Below are 15,375 nucleotides of genomic sequence, written 5' to 3'. Positions count from 1 at the left end.
GAAGGAAGGAAGGAAGGAAGGAAGGAAGGAAGGAAGGAAGGAAGGAAGGAAGGAAGGAAGGAAGGAAGGAAGGAAGGAAGGAAGGAAGGAAGGAAGGAAGGAAGGAAGGAAGGGCAGAGCAAAGTGGAGAGAGTAAAGTAGGAAAGCCTGCACACAAATGAGATTTAATTCTAACAATGGATGTAGCTGATTATCAAAGCTAACATTTGGGGCTGGGTATCAGATACCATCTGGTGCTTTGCAGCAGGCAGGGAAGGGCCAGGAGGAAACAACCTCAGGTTAAGCCACTGCAACTGCTGGGGGGCTGTGGGGCTGTGGGGGGCACTCAGCTCTCCCTGAGCCACTGCAGCACATCCTCTGCCCCTCCCGCCTTGGGAACCTCCCCTTCCAGGGCTGAACCCTTGGGGGTTGAGGCCCCACAGTTCTCTGCACCAGCAGCCACAGCTCTGGGTGCTGTGCTTCACCCTCAGGTTGTTCCACAAGCAATAACTGCACTGCAGGAGGAATTCCCTGCTCGGGAGAGATCTGGCTGCTTTATGAAAGAGAATTTTTGAATCTTTTGTCAGCAGCTTAATGTTTCAGTTGACACAGTCAATGCATGATGCTATACTATAAATATTAGATTAATTGCATTGTATAGAATTTATATCACAGAAAGATCCAAGGAGTTATTTTTACCTCTGTGAAAAATAAAGCAAGAGAGTTAAGTGATTTGTTCGGGCTCTTTTCCCTCAAAAACTTTGTCAAAATCCACTCACTCCCTGGGAACACTTTGATTTTGATAAAACTACATTTCTCAGCAGAAAACTCAACCTGTCACCAATTTCAGGCAGCTCTGCTGAACATGTCCTGAGCGCCCATAAAGAAAGAGACTGGCTCCAGAGAGGCACTTCCCTGCCTGCTGAGGCTGCTTTCCCTGCCAGGGGCTGGAGCGTGTCCAGGGAAGGGCAGTGGGGCTGGGGAAGGGGCTGGAGCACAAGTGTGAGCAGGAGCAGCTGAGGGAGCTGGGGGTGTCCAGCCTGGAGACAAGGAGCTGAGGGGAGACCTGCTGGCTCTGCAGCTGCTGAGAGGAGGTTGGAGCCACGGGGGTCGGGCTCTGCTCCCCAGGAACAAGTGAAAGAATAGGAGGAAATGGCCTCAAGTTGTTGCCAGGGGAGGTTTAGGTTGGATATTGGGAGAAATGCCTTCCCCAAAAGGGTTGTCAGGGCCTGGCCCAGGCTGCCCAGGGCAGGGGGGGAGTCCCCATCCCTGGGGCAATTTCAAAGCCCTGGAGATGTTGCTGAGGGACATGGGTTAATGGTAGCCTTGGCAGGGCTGGGTTACTGGTTGGCCTTGATGACCTCAAAGGTCTTCTCCAGCCAAACCATTCCACGATTCTATGGTTCTATCTCTTCCATCTGATGGATTCACTTTCAAACAAAGAGGATTGTTTATTTGCCCTGTTTCCTAGCAACCACTTTGCTCTCTGTGCCACGGCAGCACCACAGAGGGAACACCCATCCCAGCACCTCTCCCTTCCCACCTCACCTGTGATTCCCACAGCCCCTTCCCAACCACTTCCCCTCTGGTCTCAGCTCCAGCAGCTGCTGCTAAATTTAGTGACGAGCTTCTGTCCGTTCTAATACTAACAGGTCCATTTTTAATAATGATGTTTTTGTAGCAATTTCAACCCATCATGGTGTCATGGGGGGATTGATGAAAAAAAGCGTCTAATCCCTTTTAATAGACTCCATTTGACAGGGAACGTGTCTTGACGCTCATTCCCAAAGGCCCCAGCGTGTTCAGTGTCACTTCTGGCTGACCTTGAAGGGGAACAAGACTTTCTCCAGAAGAATGGCCCAGTGTCCATCAGGGACCAGGCTCCTGGCCCCCCTGCTGCCCCTCCCCACTGCTCCAATGTTGGTGTTTTCTCTTGCTGCTGCTCAGGCACCCAGAGAAGGGCTATTTTGGGAGGTCCCACTGGGCTGGTGTTTCATTTGCTCCTTCTCTGCTGGACATGAGCAGAAGAATGGGTTGTCCTTCCTTTGCAGATCAGGAGATAGGGATTTACTCACCAGCTTGTTGGGAAAATCCTCCTCCATGCCTAGAAGATGGAGAGAGAAGAGACAAGGCGGAATAGCCATTTGCCATGAGGTTCCTGCTCCAAGGAGCCAGTGGGAACACCAGGCTGCTGGTCCCAGTGATTGCCCCTGGATGGGATGAAGGGATGGCCACACTGAGAAAAGCAGCCTGCAGCCTGGCAGGCTCTCCTAAGCCCTTCTGCCTGACCTGTATCCATAAATATCCCAGCAAGCACCTGCTGAAAGGTGCCAGACAGCACATAACAAAGCTGCAGGTCCAGAAAACATTAAACAGGGAAAAATAATTGGCAGCTCCTACCCAGCATGGCTGGGGTTGGGAGCTAAGGCAGGAAACATGTCCTTCCCATCATCCCACTGCAGGCAGTAAGGTGCTGGGAGCTGCAGCTCACAAGGTGGGACAAATAGGAGGAAAAGGGGAGCTGGTGTGATGGAAGTGCCCTATGGAATCATGGAATTGTTTTGGTTGGAAAACGCCTTGAGGACCAAATCCAACCACTAACCCAGCACTGCCAAGACCACCACTATGACTAGACAAGCTCCTGCCTGGAGCTGCAACCAGCTGGGAAGGTGCCAGAGCCACCCCCCAACCTGGTGCTGCCCTATTGCATCCCATGAGGCTCCCCCAGCCCAGAGGTGGTCTGGAAATGAGCAAGTCATCCCTGTTTGGCTGCCAGCCCTGACCCCTGCAAGCCCCCCACCCCTGACCCCTGCTCCCCTCTGCTTTTCCCCCATGCCTGCCCCTGGCTCAGCCTGGTTTCTTCTCCTCCTCTCTGCTCCTTTCATCCTCTCCCCTCCTTTTATCCTCCCCTGGTGAAGAAGGGGGCTCTGTGTGTGTCCAGGGGTGAGCCGTGGCTTGGGGGGCTCCAGGGGGCCCGGAGGGCAGGAGGAAGGGCAGAGCCCTGCTGTAGCTCACAACTAAATGCTGCCTTTCACTCCAGCATTCCAAAGAAAAGTAATGAGAATAATTAAAGGTAATTTCATTTATTTCGGCTTCAGCGTGTAAAGCAGACAGGGAGGGGGGTTTCCAGTTTCTCTCTGAAGGACAGGAGGGAAGAAAGGAGAGCACTGAAGGAGAGTTGCCTGCCAGCAGCAGGACTTGCCAGCAGTCCCCTTTTTCTCTCCAGACCCTGCTGTTTATGGGGCTCACCAGGTAAACTGAGTCCCACAGGGGCTTGGGGCCACTTGGAGAGGGGCTCCAGAGAGGAGAAGTGTCCCCTGCCCTTTGAGAGCCCCGTGCTGAGCACCTTGCATGAGAATTACCCTTGGAGAGGTGCAGGGCAGGGGGAATATCTCAGAGCTGTGCCCATGCCAAGGGAACAGGGGAGCAGTGGAGTAGTGCCCGCTGGAGCTGTGCCTGCAGCCCACCCCTGGGCTCACACGAGAGCAGGGACCAGGGTCCCAGGGTGCAAACCCCCCCAGAGCAGTGTCCAGAGCTTGTCGGGCACTGCCACCACCCCACATCACTGCCTCACCCCACGGAAAGCAGCCTGGGGAGCTGAGAAGTAGGGACTTCAACTGGGGGCTGGTTGCACAAATATCCAGGCTGAAGGAACATAATTAGATGGCGATGGTGCCAGGCTGGGTAATTAGGAGCCCACGAAGCACACAGGTCACAGCCCCTCCAGTGGGACATGCACTCACTGCCCTACCAGCACACCCACCCTACCCCAGCCCCCCTGCTTTTGTGTCACACACAGACACTTCTTGGGGTTAAAGGAGCTCCTCCTTCAGCCAAGAATTCATCCCCATCCTCAGCACTGTGACAGGCTGCCTGCTAATGGCAGAGCCCAGGAGACCCCACTTTCCAACATTTGGTCATTTTCAAATTCTTGAGCACAGGAGATTTGTGACCCAGAGCATCCCCAAACACCTCCCAGCAACAGGAGGATGGGTGGCAACAGGGTGGCAGCAGAGAAACCCACATCCCAGGGGTGCAGGGAGCACCTCGATTCACCCGTGGTTTTGACCCCATTGTGTCTCCTCAGCATGAATAATGCCAGTGCTCAAAATTTCCCAGCACAGGAGCTCATGAAATATAAATTTCCCTCTCAAATATTCAACAGCAGCATTTCAAACAGCGTGTTTGGGTGCACTGGAAATACTCCCCACCCCAGTAAGCTACCAGACCCATCCACCCACGGGAGAGGAGAGATGCTGGGTGATCCCATGGCCTGCCAAGACAAGCAGGAGTTGCAAGATGAGCTTCTGAGCTTGTGGTCTACAAGCAGATTCACAGACAGGGAGAAATCTGGAAATTATTCCTCACAGTAAACATGATTCAGAGAAGAGACCTTCTCACTGAAGTGTTTTCACCACAGTTTTCCCCATCTTCAACATCATCATAACTACATCGGTGACTTTCTGGCCTGAAGGCATCTAAATGGTTCATGGGTGGATCCAGTACAAGAAAAAGAGTCTTGCCACTGTTCAATACACCTCACTGCTTGTCCCAGGGGCCGTGAGGATGCCCTGAGAGCTCAGAGTTGTGTGTCCACCACCCACCCACCTCACCTATCAGCCCCCGGAGCACCTGGGGCTGGGGCTGCCCACTCACCCTTCCCTCTGCTCCTGGTTCCCAAGGTGGCCGTGTGAATGTGCTGCCCTTTCCTGGTGCCCCCCAGTCCAAGGGGAAGGTCTGCAGGGGCTGGGGGCTGGCGGGGAGCCCGTGGGTCCCTCCATCCCAATCAGCTGTGATTGGATGCAGCCCCGAGCCCCCGGATCCTCCCGGCGTTTGCCGGCGAGCATCCGTGGAATCTGCAAGCCATTAGCTCTCTGTTATCTTTCTGGAGATGCTGAGGTGAGCCATATGGAAGCACTTACTCGTCAACAGCCTGGGACAGAGTTTGGTGGGGTGGCCAGGACTCAGCCCTTTGTGAACTGCAGAGAAGCTGGAACGCATCCATTGACCCATTTAATGAGCTCCGGCAAGGGGAATTTCACACTGTGCCTGGAGCGGCAGTAACCTTATATGTAGAGAGAGGGGGAGATAATTTCTAATCTTGTCAATCATGTCGTTGTGAAATCCACAGCAGGATTTCTTATAGCATGAGGGCCAAGGAGAAGGCGGAGGGCCTGATCCAGGTTCTTGCAGAGTGGGGCTGCACAAGCAAAGCCTTTCATTATTTTTCTTCACAGCCTCCTCATTTCCTCGCTGAAAAAAACAACAATATATTTATTAACTAGACAAATATTTGACTGGGACAACATGCTGAAATGACCTGCAAATGCCTTCTGGTTCCCACCAAGAGGGGCTCCTGCTCCTGCTCACAGCCACTCTCACACATGGCGTCATGAGCTGCTGAGTGCCCCAAACCCTGCTGAGCCTCCAGCAGCTTCCTCCAGAGGAGAAGGCAGAGAGGAAAATACCTCCCCCAGGTACCCTGCTGGCTCAGTTCTGCTTGCCTGCGTGCCAAAGTTACTCAGATGGTCCTGCAGACACTATTCAAGGTGACCTACAGCTTCCACACCCCTACTATGGGGACACCACAGGTGGTCCAAGGAAGGAGGATGGAGGGTTGCACGGGCTGGTGTGCTCACACACCCACCCTACCAGCCATCCTTCCACGGGTGTCCCTCCGTGCCACCATGCTGGTGGCCATATGGGTTGTTCAAAGCCAGAGGAGAGGCTGCTTGGGCTTGGAGATGTGTGCCTTGGCAGAGCTCCTCTCCCCACAGCCACCCTCCAGGGCCCACTGCTCCACGCTCAGCTCTTCCTACCCCCTAAAAACAGCCAGCATGCCCAAAATACCTGTAGAAAACTACTTAGAACCTGAACACAGATGTGGGCTTTGCTGGCCTCCTATCTCTGAAGACCCACGTCCCCACCAGGTTTGACCAGGGAAGCTCTTTCTTCTGCTCCCTTTTTAAGGAGAAGCAGCTGCAGCAACTGGCACTTCTAAACATCCCTAGGAGGTCACCCATCCTTGGGGGACAGCAGATTTACCCCCCCAAACAGCCCTTTGCACATCAGCAGGACCCTCTGATGCCACGGTGCTGCCTGCACCATTGTTTCCACTGCGGGGAACCACTCCAAGACTCAGCTCCAAGCTAAAGAAACAAACAAGGCCTTTTTTCCCTGTTGTTATTCCTGTTTGCCTAAGAAACATAATCTTCCCTCAAAATGAAAAAAATAATAATAACTTACAGGAAGGCCCCAAGCATGAGCTGGTTTGTGTGCTATTTCAATCAAAACAGGCTTTAAAAAACAAATTCCTTCGATATTCATCACATGTGTAAAACACATTAAAGGGGATGGTGGACTGGGCAGGAGGAGCAGAGCCCTGCCAGCACCAGGAGATATGGCCAAGCATCAGGGAGATCTTCTCCCACCTGGTGAGAGGCTAAATCCCCACTGGAGATGGGTGAGGACAGGGCAGGGAGCAAGGACCTGACTGTCCTAGAAACCTGTCCTGGTTTGATGGCAAAGCCAACAGGGACATGATCAATGTGGTCTAAATCAAGCCTCTGACATGAAAGATCTTCTTATCTGGGTTCCCACTGGAGAATCACTTTTATAAACCCCACCTTGTTGTCCTGGTTTGGGGTCAACACGACAACAAAGACCCAGCCCTGGGGCCTCACTCAGCTCCCCCCTCACACACCCTGGGATGGGGAGGACAAACCCAACCAGAAGCTCTTGGGTCCGGACAAGGACAAGGAGAGATCTTCACTGATTAAGGTCACAGGCAAAACAGAATCAACTTGGGGAACAATACTAATTTAATTTCACACTAATCACTGCCCACAGGACACAGACACCCCCAGAGCAGGGCTCACACACGTTACCCCCCTCCCTTCTTCCCACCCAAATCCCTTTGTTCCCAGTTTGATTCCTCACAGTCCTGCCCTGCTCCCCACGGGTCCCTCCCATGGCAGATCCTCCCCCAGCCTCTCCTCCAGGAGCCCTTCCCACCAGGAGCTGCTCCAGCGCTGCCCGCAGAGTCCCGGGGGCTTCGGGAACAGGCACCTCCCCTGGCCCGGGGGCTCCCACAGCTGCATCATCTGATTCCACTGGCCACAAAACCCAAGCCCACTGGCCAAGTTCACCCCCCCAGTGCCCTCAGGGAATGTCCCACCAGGTTCCCCCACGAGTGCAGGGGCACAGCTGCCACCTCGCCATGGGCTTGCAGGGAAATTCTGCTGGGGAACCTTCTGCCCCTTCTTCCTCACCAACCACCAGCACCCTCTGCTCCTACAGCCCAGCTGTTCTCCCTTAACTGCTCCTCTGCTCAGCTCTTATCTCAGTTCTTTCCTATGTTCATAGCAGAGGTTCATCTATTGTCCCTCTGATGGCTCCTGGGCTGGTTTGGAGCAGGGGCAGCTTCTCAGCTTCTCACCAGAGCCACCCCTGGGGCTCTTGTCCCCATATCAAAAAAACCCCACCAAACCAAACCAGCACACTTGTATCCTCCCCTGAATCCCTTACATCCAACGCCCTTGCCCTAGAGAGGATTACCATATTCTCCTCTTTGCTGCTGGCAGCCAGGGCAGGCAGGCCAGAAACAGCAGTGATGGGCTCTCTCCCTGCTCCTGCAGCCCCTCAGCAGCAAAGTCTCGGCAGGGTCCAGGACTGGGGGACAGGACCAGCAGCCTGCCCTGCTCAGCTCACACCTCCCTCTCACCCCATCCCCAGCCGGGCACGTTTGCACATCTCCCCTTTTATTTTTAATTTTCTTTCTTTATTTTTCCCCCCTCTCATTACGGTGGGTTGCTACCTATTTGCACCAATGCCAACGTGAACTGACTGATGCAGAAAGGACACCCCCCCCCCCAAATCCCTCTGCCCCTCTCTCCTTAGCAGGCTCCCTGTTCCCGGCCGGAGCCGCAGCCCCGGCTGAGCCGTCCCGGGATCATTATCCTCGGTTGCAGCACAGCCCTTTTTCTGTGGGCTCCTCGTTTTTACGAGGTGTGATGGGGAAGGAATGCTGTGTACAGTTTAATTAGGGACTAAGTGCCTTGGGGGGGAGTGGAAAGCAGCAGATACCCCCACGCTCTAGCCCCCAACACTCAATCCCCCATGAAAGCTGCACTTTTGATGTCTGCAGTCCCGCTGTCCCCAGGGCAAGGGCAGGAGATGAGGATGCAGGAGGCTGCACAGCTGGGCAGCATCATGTCCTGCATCCAGGCCCCCCGTGCACCCCTGGAGCATCCCTGGCACAGCCAGGGCTGGACACCTCTGTGCTGGAGCTCTGGCAAAGCCAGAAGTCCGGGCAGGCAATGGGAGAGAAATAGAAGAAAATGGCATCAAAGGGAGGCAAAGGGAATGAAATCAGGGCTGTGGGTTTCTGAAGGGCTGAGCTGGGCTCATAGGTGGGAGGGAAGCTCCAGAGCAAAGCCTCTGGTGTGGCAGCCTTGGGGGACTTGGGAGCTGTGGTGGGGACAGGACCATGGTTTGGGGGATGAAGCTCTGCTTTTCATGTTCCTTTTTCTTCTTTGCTATTCCATCCAAAAGCCTGGCAGTGGGAAGTCAGGGTGAGGGTGGAGGCCAAGCCACTGGGACCCTGGCCCAGCCAGAATCCCCACCAGGCTGGGAGCCCTGCTCCCCAGCTCTGAGGCACCTGCTCCTCACCCTGTGACTCACAGTGGAGCTGGAGCCGGGCACCCTGTCCCTGGAGTCTGAATCAGCACCCCCAGGGCAGGAGGGGAGGCCCTTCCCTCCCCCTGCAGCCAGGGAGATGTCAGGACATACCCCTGCTCCTCTCCCAACATGTTGAGGGCTGCAGGCACATGCTGTGGGGATGAGCTGTGCTGTGTCAGTGTTTGCTCATCCTGCTCAATGCATGACAAGCCACAGGGGCTTGGGGGGCACTGGGGAAGTCCAGGCTGGGAGATAGGCTGGAACCAGCACACCTCCCACAGCAAGGAGCCAAGACCAGAGAGGCATGCAGAGACCTGCCCCATAGGAGCAGGGATGCACAAAACCCCTGGGCACCACTCAGGGACCCAGGTTTAAGGGTGCTCCAGAGACTGAGAATACATCTGGGGATGGGATGGAAGTGACCCTCTCTGCCCCACTCCTCCACCCCAATGTGGCTTTCCCCACAGGAGCCCTCCAGCTTGGCAGGATGCTCTGCAAGGAGCAGCTTTTCCAGGCTGGACTTGGGGCGTACAGAGAAGCCAGCAGCATCCTCCCAGTCACCCTATCTTTGCCTTTCAAGGCTGATTTGAATTATGGTGCCAAAGCCCCATTTCTCTTCATCCCAGGCTGGTGGGGAGCTGGGAGTGTGTGGGTGTTTCTGCTGGCAGCCTTGCCAGCTATCAGAGGAGTCACAGGCACTTCATAAATACTCCATGTTCCAGGGCTGCAATGGCCACAGCAGAAGAGGACAGGGGAATTCAATCCCCCCATGGCATAATTTCTCCCAAAGAAAATACTCCTGGCAGCCACCACCCGCTGCCACATGAATCTGCATCCCCTGTGGAGCCTGTGGGGTGCCACGGAGTGTCAGGGCCACCCTTGTGGGACACCAGCCCAGGAGCTGTGACTGTGCAGTGAGCAAAGCCCAGGGATGGTCCATTTTTTATGTCCCCAAGTGCCCCATTCCAGCTTGAAGCAGCTCCTGCAGGACTGGGAGCTCTTGGTTATCAGTGGGAGCAGCACCCAGGTCATCCCACATGAAATCTGTGGCAGAAAATGGGACTAAAGCCAAGAGCCCTGCCTCCTTGGGAGTGCCAACATCCCTCCTTCTCCTTCTCCTTCTCCTTCTCCTTCTCCTTCTCCTTCTCCTTCTCCTTCTCCTTCTCCTTCTCCTTCTCCTTCTCCTTCTCCTTCTCCTTCTCCTTCTCCTTCTTCTCCTTCTCCTTTTCTTTCTCTTTCTCTTTCTCCTCCTCCTCCCTGCCCACCCTGCCTGCACAGCATCCACTCCTGCCTCCTCCCCATTCTTCCCCTCAGTAAATAATTTCCATTTTCATTTCTTCACACCAGGCTGACATGTGGAAGGGGAGATGTGAACTCAGCACACACACACATGCCTCCCCTGATTAGGACAACTTTTAAGTAGGTCAGAGCCTGGATTTGAGCTGCTTGACAGTTCCCCTATAAAACATACCTAGTTTAGTGCCCTGTATATTTTTTGTGATGTGAAATGGGAGCAGTTTATGGGGGCAATGTGGGGCAGCAGATGTTACACCCGTGCTGGGGGAGGGCAGCAGTGGGGAAAGTGTCTGCTGTAAATAAACTGGTGATTAAAGTCATTAAAGAATCTTAACCCAGGGCACTGGGGGGACAGGGAGGGGATGGTTGGGCTCCACCAGCACTAACAAGCCACCCTGTCCCATCCCTGTCAGGGGGTGCTTGGAAGGGTCTCCCCACATATCACAATGCAGGCAGCTTAATTACACCAGTGGGCACCCTGTCTCTGTAGTTCTGTATTCCCATAAATCTCCAGCTCCTAGAGTCCAGTGATTCCAGGAGGAAGGTCACTTTTGGCATCACCTTTGCCTTTGTCTCTTTTTTTGAGTGAAAGTAGCAGGTCACCGATGTTTGTGGCTGGGGCAGAAAAGCACATTTCAAAACAAGATCTCTGCAGACCTGCACACCACAGGAGGAAGCACTCACAGCCACAAAAGCCCACAGTCTCCTGGTGCTCCAGGGCCAGTCTCACACTGCCAGCACACGCAGGGCACTGCAAATGCTGCCCATGCCCAGGAGTGCCCAGGCATCCCTCCTTGCCCAGGAGGGGCTGATTCCTCCTGCACATCTCCAGCCCCTCAGCCACACGCTTTCTGATGAGGAAGGAAAGAGGCATGATTTCAGCCTGACCTCTCACCCCAAGCTGTGGCTGTAATCAGACAAGCAAACCTTAATAGGCCGAGCCAGGCAGCGGAGCCCAAAGCCCAGATAAAACCCAGCCCCGACGACAATTCAATTTCCTTCCATGAGATCAACTTGCAGCTTTAGCAAAGCCACTTGTGAGGTCGCTGGGCTGAAACAATCTGGGCTGGCAGGCACGGCCGTGCTGCCTGAACCACCCCTGCATGGCAGCCCCCCCCGACCAGCACCTTCCCAGGGGCTGCCCACTAACCCAGCACCCTTCTGAGGGTGGACCACCATCTCAGCACCTTTCCAGTTGCCTCCCATCATCCCAGCACCCTGCAGCACCCCAGCACCCAGCACAGCCCAAGGATGTTGAGCTCATGCATCCCCTTTGGGTTGGGAGCATGTGGGACTTGGTGCCTTGCAGGGGAGTTTTTATTTCCAGGGAGGTCTCCTCCATGCCCATACGAACCTGGGGGGTTGGAGGCTTGTGGGTTGCCCTGGGAGAGCCAAGTATCAGGCTCATCATGTCCAGAGCACCCAGGGGCATGGTGAGATGGGCTGGCCAAGGTCGTGGGAGGTCTGCAGTGTGCTCCCAGGACAGCCCTGCCTGCAGCCTGGCCATGCTGACCCCTCCACAGGCACTTAACCTTCCTCCTCCTCTTCCTCCTCCTCCTCCTCTTCAGATCTGCTGTGTACAGGGAGGTGGGGATGTATTTTCCATTGCAAGCAGCAAATAATGTCCGCATGAAAGGCTCAATGCTGGCCTTTGCTTTCACTTCTTTCTTTTTTTACTGCTTTTGCTAATCTTTGACCTAGATAGCAAAGGAACCTAATGGAGAGGAGGGGGGCTGGCTGGGGGGCTGGGGCAGGGAGCCTCCTGCCCAAGCATGGCTCAGGGGGTAGGGAAGGGCCAGGTCCTAAAACCAGAGCCCTGCATGGGAAAAGTAACATAATTTTTTGAGGAAAAAAGAAAATAAAACAGCCTATCAACCCACATTTTCTTGAAGAGCATTCACATGGATGGAGTCCACGCTGTATTGTTGTGTCACATCATTATAATGCCAAGTTTTCAGTGAGGCTTGGGTTTTCTTCATGTCTTTGTGTGTGCACACTGATGTAAGCACCCATTTATGTTTCCTTCCATTTCACATTCCCACGCAGAGGAGCAAAGCAGGCAGGGAGGCAAACCTTGCTCCCCAGGAGCCCAAACCCCACGTGAGGTGAAGGGCAGGAGAATGGAGCATCACCCACCATCCTGGTGCTCGTTTCCTGGACCAGCCACCTCCATCCACTTCCAGTTCCCCCATTGCCAAGCAGGAATTGCTTTTATTACAAGCATACAAGCCCTACTTGATGGGGTTTATAACCAGTTTATAACCCACTGCCATTGATTTCCAACCCACCGTCACCAATTTGTAACCTGTTTCTCTTGCTTGATACACACAGGGATCCTTTATTAAAAAAGAGGATCAGAAGGAGGAGGATTTCACTTTAAACGTGCACCTCAGTAACCAAAGAAAGACCAAATGTAAAAATCATCATCTCAAGTCTCCCTCCTGCATCTCCTGCATTGGCACTCACTGGCTCTGCTCGGTGGTCACCAGCTCCCCTGTGTGCTGCATGCACAGCTCCAGCAAGCCCAGTCTCAGGGAAAAGATTAGCTCTTAATTCCCTGAAGCCAAATCAGGACATGACACAGCCCATATTGTTCCAATTTACACCTCCTTATGAATTTCCTCAGCTCCCTTTATAGTCTCGGTCTTGGTGCTGTGAATCTTCCCCATTTCCAGTCCCTCCAGTCTGGGGGCCTGGCAGCCCCAGGGTCCCATGGCTCCATGGTGGGTGGCCACTGGGGAACCCAACAGCTTCATCTGCATGGATAGGACCCCCCCAACAACCCCTGGCTACTCCCCATCCACAGCCTGCCCCATCCTCTTGCCTGGGAGATGCTGGAGATGAGTGAGAGGGCGGTTGTGCCACAGCCCCCACAGGGGACACGTCTGGTGTCCCTTGGGCATCCCTCCCTGTGCAGCTGGGTACCCTGTGCAGCTGAGCAGCATTTGGAAGGGCCCCAGCTAAGATCTAGGGTTTCAGCCTCACACAGGGTGCTCCACACTGCATATCAGAGCTTCAGGCATGGAGGGTTTTTTCCCAGAAGACGGTGCAGGCTGTTAGCTATTCTGATTTGGAGGATTTTACTTCATTATTGATTTTTTTTAATGGAACATGAGGATTTGATGAACGAGACAGCAGCCTCAAATAACCTCTAGCTTGGCGTGAAGGCAAGTCCTGGCTGTTTGGGATAAACACAAGCCATCAGGAAGTTGCTCTTTCCCAAGCCCAGAGCAGGGATACTCTGGGAGGGGAAGCAGGGGTGGTTGGGAGGGCAACCATCCTGCTGTGAGCTGGAGACCCCTGAGCACCCATCTCTGCTCTCACACAGCTTTCCCCCCTCTGTACCCATCAGGAGGTGAGCTCTTTGCTCCCCTGCACCTCCCTGGTCCTCAGACACAGGGCTTGCACTGCCATGGGTGCTCCCTGTGTGGACCAAGGTGCAGCCCTGGCACCAGCCCCCCATGCTGGAAACTCCCCCAGCCAGACCAGCAAAACCCACAGGCTGAGGCTGGATGTGGCTGCAGTGGGGTTTCACCCTCTCTGGTGCATGAAGGAGTTAAGGTGCTGAAAACACCACATCCTCCTCCGAGGGGGTTTCCAGGGACATGGACCAAATCCTATTACAGCAACACTTACCTGGGGAGCCTGGGGAGGTCAGCCATGCAGCAAAACCTCCGTGGTTTGCTGCTTGATTTGTTCCCCTGGAGCAGAGAGCTGATGGTGGAGCAGCCCAAGAGCAGCTGGAGAAAACCCTTGCAGCTCAGGAGCTGCTTTTCTGCTCTAAATACCATAATGGGGGCCTTGGAAATGGCTCCTCCAAACTTGACCAGGGTGCTGTGGACAGTGAGGGGCTATGGCTTGTCATACCCACAACCACCCTTCTGCCTGAGTTTTGGAGGGCTCTGGCTGGCAACCTCCTTGGAGAGCTACATCTCCCCCCAACCAAGCAGGGAGGAGAGAAAAAGGGGGGAAAAAAAGAAGAAAAATGAGAGTGATTTCCCCCAGCAGAGGAAGGGGGAGGCAAAAGCAGCCATTTGCCATGTCCTCAACCTGGAGAGAGGAGGAAGGAGCCTCAACAAGGACACGTCTGCTGGGCTGTCGGAGCACAGGGTGGGTTGGGCTCGTTCTGTGCAGGCTAATAGAGACCTGGGGGGATAATTGGCATGAGTGGGGAATGACACAGGCCTCTTCTGGAGAAAGGAGCCCTCCTAATGGGAGCCAGGTGGCAATGTCCCCCAGCCCTGACCCCGGGGCTGTGGGTGCTGAGCTGCCAGCACGACCCTGTCTGGGGGATGAAAGCAGCCCCCGTCCCTCAGCCAGCCACCCGGAACAGGTGGGGGATGGCTCTGGCACAAGGAGCAGCTGTGTCCCCAGGCACGTTTCCTCACGGGCTGCAGGACAAGGGAAACTGCCAGCGGGTCACAGCCGGAGAGCAGCTCTGCTGGAATGTCAAGGGCTGAGGGGACAGATGGTCTGTGTCCGTCAGGGGACAGGGCAGTCCTTGGCCCTTTTCCCCCCCAGAGGATCTGCTTTCTGCTCAGGGGCAGCTGCCAGGGGGCAGCAGGAGATGGGATCTGGGGACAAGCCACCCACTTGGGGCCACTGTCACCTCCTCCCTGCTGCAGCTTCCCGAAGCGGCTGCAGCCAGCGGGGTCTTGTGCTTGGAAATCAGGGGTCTCGGGGTCAGGTTTGTTATCTGGAGAGCAGAGTCAACCCCCACCAGGCTGCAGAGCTCCAGGAGCTGCCTTCTGACACCAAAGCCTTTGAGATGGCACCAAACCAGACCCCGTTCCGCTTCCCAGCTCTGGGAACAGTGGGTGACTGGAAAGTGCTGCTTTTTTTTTTTAGCCACTATTTCTGGAGGTTCAGTGATCCAAGAATAGAGTTTATGCATAAAATTGGACTCCTCAGCCAGGGTATGTAACACCAGCACAGCAACCAGCCCCATAAATCATGACTCATAAATCTCCAACAATGCACAACCTGCGCTGGCTGCGGCTCCAGGTAACTCAGCTCAGAGAGAAACCAAACTTGGCAGTGATGTGGAAATCAGAGACAGGCCAGCCCTGAGCAGCCCACCCCTCTGCCTGGCAGTGTCCCATCCCCCATGCTGCTCTCCTCTTAGTTCCCCAACCACAGCTTTCAGGGAGGGGGACAACAGAAGGGGTGACTGCAACACAGACCACATGGTGTCAGCAACAAATGCACCATCACTTGCTCTTGATGCCCATGAGGTAATTGGGAATTTCTGATTGTATCTCTCTCCTCTTTCTCTTCTTCTCACAGATTTTAACTCCAGCCTGGCTGCCTTGAGCAGACACCTGCGTGGACCCCATCCTCCTGGGGTTCTCACCTGGACGTAGGCATCCCAGTCCCTCCTTCTCCATCCAACACTCAGACCTTTTCCCCAGCCCCTCCTTG

This window comes from Chaetura pelagica, unplaced genomic scaffold, assembly GCF_000747805.2.
Source record: "Chaetura pelagica isolate M959 unplaced genomic scaffold, ChaPel_1.0 scaffold103, whole genome shotgun sequence".
Classification (NCBI taxonomy): Eukaryota; Metazoa; Chordata; class Aves; order Apodiformes; family Apodidae; genus Chaetura; species Chaetura pelagica.
The sequence above is the reverse complement of the archived record's forward strand: the minus strand, read 5'-3'. Positions refer to the sequence as shown.